The sequence below is a fragment of the Marmota flaviventris genome, chromosome 2 (genome assembly GCF_047511675.1).
Source record: "Marmota flaviventris isolate mMarFla1 chromosome 2, mMarFla1.hap1, whole genome shotgun sequence".
NCBI classification, from domain to species: domain Eukaryota; kingdom Metazoa; phylum Chordata; class Mammalia; order Rodentia; family Sciuridae; genus Marmota; species Marmota flaviventris.
In genome coordinates this window covers 179,929,765-179,938,451 of record NC_092499.1, presented here as the reverse complement: position 1 = coordinate 179,938,451, position 8,687 = coordinate 179,929,765, and positions in this window count along the sequence as shown.

The window sequence follows — 8,687 nt, the reverse complement described above, 5'->3', positions numbered from 1 at the left end:
TGTTTGGTTAAAATTGAATTGACTATATGCCAAAAATGATAGGTTGCCCTAGACTGCTCATACACAGTAGCATCAGCCTACTTCTACTTCTACTTCTTAACACCCTGAGCTCAGTTGGAAGGAACCTTGCCATGAAATGAAGAAAACAAAGGCAATTGAGGGTTTGTGATCAAGAGCTATGTTTGAGACCAGACCATCATTTACAATTCAAATTATTTTAAAAACAGTGTTAAGAACTGTTCCTAATTAGGCAGCCCAAAAAAGGAAAAGGGGTTCCGTGGTAAAGAACAGCTTGAGAATAAACAGGTTTCATAATTTCCTAAGGAAACTTCAATGTGCTGATACACATTTTTATCTGCATATAAACATGAAGTCATAGTTCTACTCTTTGGAAAATCCTGTTAATTCCATATCCTTCACCCCCACCTACAGAAAAGCTTAAAGCTTTGCAAGGGTATCCACCAGGTTCTCTTTACACTTCAGGTCCCAGCCTCCTGTGGACAAGATAATGCCCACCTGCTGGCCCACCATGAAGTTAAGCTTTGAGAGCAAGCTTAATTTATATATACCCAGCGTTAAGAGAAGAACAGTACCAAAAAAGCTATAGATGGCTGGGGCTGGGGCCAGGGCCCAGTGGCAGAGCACTTGCCTAGCATGTGAGGTACTGGGTTAGATCCTCAGCACCACATAAAAATAAATCATTATTAAATACTTGAATATTTTCAGTTTCAAGTGTACCAAGACAGGTGTTTTTTATTTATTTATTTATTTTACGGCCCAGAATCTGAGCTATTCTTACATACAGAAATCCTCACTGTTTGCCAGGCTCTGTTCTAGGCACTTTATATTAACTCATTTACATTTCACAGACACCCTTTGAAATAGGTGTATGTTATCTCTCTTTTCTAGATGAGAAAATTGGGACAGGTCAAGCCACTCACCCAAGGTCACAGCTGGTAAATGGTGGAGCCAGGATGTACTTCCAGGCATTTGGGCTTTAGAATATGCTCTTAACCACTCTGGAGTGCTGCCTCTCAGTGTCATGTTCAAAAGTGTCATCTGAGTACCCATAGTAAAGGGCAGTCCCTGTCCTCCAGAGCTTGTAGTCTAGTGGAAATGAGAGTAAATTGTCTGCTGTTAGCTATGAGGAGAGTAGTACCCAGGAGGGGCAGTTGAGCAGGTGATTTCTGAGCAGAGCTATGAAGGATAATGGGGGTTATCCAGGGGGAGAAGACATAAGCATTTAAGGGCAAGGAAACATCATGTGTAGAGGCACAGAAGCCAAAGAGCACAAGTCTTTTCAATAGTTCCATGTGGCTTGAGATTAGGAGGTAGATTTTGGAAAGGGAGGTACTAAGCTAGAGAGAAGGGGAAACTATAGAGAAGTATTGCAAAAGTAAGATAGGGAATGGGCAGTGGAGTGAACAAGGTTAGACCCAAGATATATCATGGAAGAAGTTAATAGTTGGGAAGCAGGGAGTAAAGGATGTAGGCATGAGCGACAGGTAGAAAGTAGTGCCATTCCTCAAAATAGGGATTCATAAAGAAAAGCAAAGATGGGCTGGATACAGCAGAGCTCCAATGAGGTCCTTATGGACATCCAAGTGCCCATGGGGAAGAATGGAATTTAAAAGATGGAGGTAGAGAAATGTGTACCATGAAAAAGTGAGTGGAGAAGGGCTGGCATAAGAGGAACACCGAGGATTGCACAGTGGAAAACCAGGAAAGAGTGTTGCAGAAATCAAGAGCAGTATTTCAAAGAGTCACTTATGATGAAAGTGGGGATTTATATCATGCTTCCTCCTCCTTCAGGTGACAAGAGTTTAGACAATTATTCAACTTCCCAACCTATTACATGGGTTAAGTATCTATCCCTGGGGGATTGTTGTGAAGAGACATAATGTGATATATGTAAAGAACTTAGCAGAGCACCCAGGGAATGCTTACACACATACACACACTCACTCTCCCCCCTCCCTCTCCTAAAAAGCCAAGGAGTATAATTATTAAAGAAGCAGCTGTGGCTGTAGCTCAGTGGCAGAGCACTTGCCTAGTACCTGTGAGAAACTGGGTTTGATCCTCAGCACCACATAAAATAAAGGTTTAAAAATAACACACAAAAGCAGATGTTGGACATATCAGATAACAGACTCCTGGAGGTTTTCATAACCAGGGGGGACTGAGCATTGTCCCAAGCCTGGCCTTCATCCTCCACCAAAACCTATAGCCAAGGCCTAGGTGGAAGCTATGCTATAGAACTGGTGACTAAAAAATTTCAATAAGAATTTCAGCAGCCTGGCAAACTTTGAGGAACATGTAAAGATGGAAGGAAAGAACCCAGGCCACCCACTTTCTGATGATGGACCTGGGTTTCCTGAGTTGGGGAAGGTCTCTAAAGGAAAAATGCAGAAGAGCAATGGGTTGGTCTGAGACTCAGAAGTGATGATCCTTGAGCAGCAGCTTAAGGTGAGCAGACATTTCCCAGGTAAGGCATGTCTCTGGTGCCGCCCTCTGTTGCCTCATACTAATGAGAACATCCACATCTGTATCACTCACTTTGCTGGCTGAGGTGGGTACTGGTAACCTATGACTAAATTCAAAAGGATCTGCTGTGGCAACTAATTCTTTTGGGAACCTGAAGTGGGGGAAATTAATTCCTTGCGGGGAATAAAAGGGAAAGAGGATAAATTAGGACGTGGTGGACTATATGTAATCTGTGAAGCAACAGAAGTTTGAAGGAACCTGGCCAGGTATTAAGAGCAAATGCCAGACTGGTGGCCCACCACAGGGGCATCTCTTGACCTGAGGTAACAAGTGGGGGCTCCATTCCTTGCCACCAAAACTGCCTGGAACATGAAGCACTTGGATGTATTGTGAGGCTGAAGTGGATGGTCTGCATGGAGGCAGGAAAGGGGTGGTGAGAAGGAGGCCAGAGCAAGCAGGAGCACACAACTCACATTAAGGAATTGGGATTTTTGTCCTGATGATGAGTCAGGCAGTAAAAGCTTTTACACAGGGAATGGGCATGTTTCAGTAATAACGTGATCTGGTGATCCTGTGAAGGAATCTGAAGGAGGCTGCTTGGTAACTCCCAAGACCCCTTTCAGAACATAGCTGAAGAGGTACTGCTGACTCCATTGTCTCCTATCTTCCTCATGGAGCACTGAAGGTCTAAGTCAATCCCTCTTGGGCCAGATTCTGCTTTTTGAATTGGGTGTTGCATTCCTTTTGCCATCTGGGGTACCTGGATTAGCCTGCATAGTGAGAGAGGTCTTCTCTTTTGGTTTGTGGTAGTTGAGTCAATGGCAAAAATTAGTCTTAAAGGTAATCAGCAGTGATGGCCATATTGCAGGAGGTATGAACAACTGCTCAGAATCTGCAGATATGTGGATTCTATCCCTCTCCCTTTTTTATACACTGAGCTGGGAAAAGTCATTGGTTAAATTGGCCGAGGGGTTCTAGAGCCAAAGCCAGTTTCTGGCAGTTGAGCACTTAAAAGTCACCAGGTCACTTGCCACCAACACATCCTAATTGGCTTAGGCTTTTATCTCTGAGACATCTAAAATCCAAAATAAAAGTGGTACCTAATTGCTAACCATCTGAGTACTCCTGCTTTCCAGTTAATGTCCATTTTCACATGTGTTAGGTATAGGTATTTGGCCCTGGAAGGTACAAATGCTTGCAAAACTGGCAAAATCTTACTAAGGAGTCATTTTATTTTATTTATTTTTAATACCTTTATTTATTTATTTTTATGTGGTGCTGAGGATTGAACCCAGGGCCTTGCATGTGCTAGGTGAGTGCTCTACCACTGAGCTACCCCCTCAACCCCTCAATTTTTTTTTTGCCACTTTGAGAAGACTTTTACCAAAGACCACATGAAAAGCTTAAGCTACTAAAAACTACCAACTTTTTTGCTTTATTACCCCCAAGACGAAGAAAGCTAGGTAAAGTACAAAATCCTCAGATCCAGCAGGCATAGAAAATATTTCCTTTGCCCTATTTGAAAATGAGCTACACCCCGAAGTCAATAATCTAATTAAGAAATGAGCTAAATTAATAGGACTATTTTGAAACGCTTTCAAATTTAGGATTGTCTAGCTAACATTTGTTCAGAGTGATGATAAACAAGTGATTAAAGAACTGGCTCTCTGAAGGAGGGAACAATATTAAAATAGGCAAATGAAGAATCCTGGCCTGGGACTATAGCTCAGCAGTACAGCATTTACCTTGAGTTCCTGGGTTCCATCCCCAGCATGTGCACACGTACACTCACGTGTACACACATATGCACACACACACACATGCTTTAGTCTGTTTCTGTGTTGTCAGTGTTGTCCATATGCACACGATAAACTTCTACCAAAATACATGAAACAACTATTTAACTGACTTAAGGAAAAGTTAAAACACTTAATAATTAATCGGATGTGTGTGTGTACACATGTATACATATATGAGGCTATAGGTTCAGCCCAGAAGCAGACAAGCAGAATGAGAATGAGGTGCTTGATGGACCTTAGTTGAGAGAAAAGAGTAAAACGGAAACATGTTGACTTAACCTTTTGTTTTTTTAAGTCTCTCTCCTCTGTGATATTTTTGATATTTGCCTGACCTGTTATTGAGCTGAGAATGTGAAGAGCAGCTGCTATGTTTCCTGTGGGAACCATCTTGCTTTGAGATTATGTCTTTGCTTTTAAGGCCCTGAGGTCTGGACAGGTGGTCATGGTGAAATTTGGAGACAAGAATGTTTCTATGGCACCTGGACTGCCAGCCTCAGAGTGGGGCCAGGCTCAGCACGGTCCCATCTGTTTTCTCTTAGTCCTGCCTCCTGGGCTAAGGAGGGTTGGAGCCTCCAGGCACTGTGTTCATAGCTACCTAGCCTCTGTATCTGGTGTGTGAGCCAATGCTCCAGATGGGCATTGCCCTTAGTAACTGTCCTGTGTTCCATGTGGGTGCTCAGGATATGCTTTGGTTAGAACGAAAAATAGTAATAAAGACAATGGCTAGTTTTGTTTTCCAAAGCATTTCAAATAGAGTAAAATAGGTAAATGTAAATGGCATAAACTCTCCAGTTTCTTTTTTTCTTTTCTTTTTGGTCGGGGTAGTGGTGGTAATTTGAAACCTTAAAAGGAAATTAAGTTCTGGGTCATTTCTCAATAAAGTTAAAACACTGAAACATTAATTGTTAAGCATAAGTTTAAAATTTGTATTTTTGGCATGTGGTTTTTATATAGTACAAAGAAGCTAAATATATTTGGGTCTTTTAGTAAATGTGTCCCATTCCATATTTTTAAAACATTAGGACTGAGCACCTTTTTCTAGAAATTATGAAAATTCTACAGAATACTGATTCATAATTTGCTAAGGACTTAAATTCTAATGGGTGGTAACTAAAAATAAGGTGGGAAACAACTCCATATACCAGGCTGTTAACACATGAAGATTATAGATCATGAAGATGCTTTTCAGGGGGAAAAAAAAGAGTGGTTCTTCCAGCATGAGAGAAGAAAAGTATGGGAAAAATGACTAGTGGTTGAAGGAAACTCTGGAAGGTCTGTCTGTGGAAGATTAGTCTTGTAAAAGAAATTTTATGTGAGATCCAGTTGGCTAAGTTAGAAGGGAATTACAAGTTTTTGTAAAAATTAGGCATTAATATAAAAGTACACAGATGCAAAACTATGCTTACAAGATTTTCTTAAGGTGTTGATCTGCTCTTAAGAATTACAAGTTTTTCTTTACTTTTTAGATAACTGACCTGGGGGGGGGGGGGAGATTCTATGAGAATTTATTGTGTTTTGTGCTCTTGAAATCTTTTGTCACTTTGACTTCACAATGATTCTTTGATCCTATTTAATCCCTGTGATTTTCTGACAAACTTCCCCACATCAAATTCTAAAACTACACCTTTTTGAACTTGAACTGCTTTGGGATTTCCAGAAGGAAAGTACAATAGAGATGAATTAGGCTTACTTTGATGTGCTTAATCATATAGGCAGCATTGTCGAATAAGAAATGATCTTTACCTTTTTCAGATGTATGGATTTATTAATGTGTGCTCCAAAAATTGTATGATTCCTAGAAATCTGACGTGTCTTGGTATGTCCTATTAGTCATGATTCTAGTTATGTTAAATTACCACAGAGATAAACTCTAACCAGATCATGAGTCATGGCTACCTTAAGTTTTGTTGTTCATAGTTAAATTGAAGTGCTATGTCTTTGTCAAGGAGTTCATGAAAAGGATGAAAAGAACTCTACTAACTTTGGATCTGGTAAGAACTCACAAGTTTTGATGGGTTTATGAAACTGCTGACTACAATCAAACAGTATAATTAAACAAGACTGATGAACTGATGAAAAATAATTATAGGTTTTTACTTTTTAACATTGCTTTTTGTAGTTCACTTTCCAGATTTATGGAAAGTTTCTTTCAAACTATAGTTTACTACAATTTCATAAAATATACTTTTGTAAATGAAAATTCAAACATTCACTTTTTCTCCTCATCTGACCCCTCCAGAATCTGGAAGCTATATTTGAGTATACTTATTTATATGGCAATATGGTTATTTGCATAACTTCAAAAAATTATTCTTTTTATAACAGGATACAATTGGAAATACTGGTTGTCACTAGGATGCCATATTTAAGAATATCCATAGAAACCCTGCCCTCAAGGGTTCCCAGCTTTATAACAAGTGAGTAAAAATCATCACATCCCAAAACCCTCAAGATTATAGGTTAAGGGGCTGGGGTTGTGGCTCAGCAGTAGAGCACTTGGCTAGTGCATGCGAGGCGCTGGGTTCGATCCTCAGCACCACATAAAAATAAATAAAAGGTGTCCAGCTACAACTGTGTGTGTGGGTGTGTGTGTGTGTGTGTGTATTTTTTTTAAGATATGTTAAAAAGATTACAGGGTAAATTACAGGGTATTATAAGTCTGAAGTCTGCCTTGGTTTGGCTTTCTAGTCTCAAGGAGTTTTAAACGTCCAATCTGAAGTTTCTTGTCAAATTTCCAACCAAACTAATTTAAAAACAGCCATGGTTATTATGGCTATTCTTATGCATATTATCAGGCCTACTGTCTATTATGCATATAATAGACCTATTGTGCAAACAAATTGATCTTAATGTGATTACCTTTGGGAAAAAAAACTGGGGTGATTATAAACAGAAAAATGTTTCAGAAAAAAAAAAAAATACAGTACACTTACTAATGATTGTAGCCCTGTTCATTGCTTTTGGGGTTTTTTGTTGTTGTTTTGTAGCTGTACACGGACAGCATGCCTTTATTTTATTTATTTTTATGTGGTGCTAAGGATCAAACCCAGTGCCACAAGCATGCTAGGCAAGAGCTCTGCCAGTGAGCTACAGCCCTAGCCCGGCTTTTAAGTTTTTATGATTAGCATAGACTGCACTTGTTTCTGGATTCATCTAGTTTTCTATAATATCTGGCTATAACTCTCCAATTAAGAACAAAAACTGCTCAGTTCCTTAAGCCCTATAAACTGAAGCTGGACAACTCAATGTAAATTTCAAGAGATTAGTCTCGTGCCTTTTGTGCAGGCCATTTCAGGTAAGCTGAACTGGCACTGGGTGAAGACACCTGAAGCTACACTTTGAACCCCCAAGTGCCTAGTGGGCCATATCTAAAATGCCTGATCACAGCCAGGGATATTAAACTACACACCAGATGAGAAAATGACTTCACACTGTGAGCAACTTCTCCGGAGCTGATGGAACAAAAATCCCTACCATAAGACTCTGACCCCACCCTCTTAATTTTTCTTGGCTGATGCTTACCTCTCTAGCTTTGCAGTATGCCAAGAATTTCCCAATAAGTAATTTCTGTGGGTGACCTGATGGAGTGTTGGATCTGTTACGTCAAACCCAGATCTTTATAGTCGTAAGAGATCCTTTAGTCCACCTCTCGTATGGACCAGATTAAGTTTAGTGACATTCATAATGCAACCACCTGTTCAAAACTATACTATGGTCTTATAATTTTATAGGGTTAGCATGCCCTGCTTTAATTTATCCCATTCCTCTTTTTTTTTTTTTCTTTTCTAATTGGTGCTTGGGATAGAAGCATAGGCAGGCATCTTACCACTAAGCTACACCCCCAGCCCTAACCCACTGTTGGGATGCTAGATGATAGTACCTAGCTGAACAGGGAAGGGATCAGTTGCTGACACTTCTCATTCCATATAGATAAATACATTGGGTATTGCAAAAATGAATGAACAGACTCTACTTCATTAAAACAGATTTCTCATCTGTCTCTGATCTATTCAATGTAGCTGGTTTGGTTTATGGAGACTGGCTAAGGAGCATAATTCCAAACTCTTGATATGATTCTCTAGTCATAATAGTAGTCATCCTGGTTGTAGCTTCCCAAAGAGTTTTATCTGCATACAGTCATCTGATGAATTTCAATGGTCTCTTTTGGGCTAGAATGGTGAAAACAAAAGAAATGTCTGACTATGAGGACCCTATAACCTATGAGGATGTACTGAGATCAGAAGCTCAAAATAATGGTGACTTAAACAGCAAGAATACCCTAAAGGTTTGGTACACTCTCACCTAAGGGAGAGCCTGACCAAAGGAGGGGAAACAACTTTGAAATGACCAGTCCACCTTTTGTTCTTTGTTTTTGCTTTCTTCACAGGCTTTTTCTGTCCATGT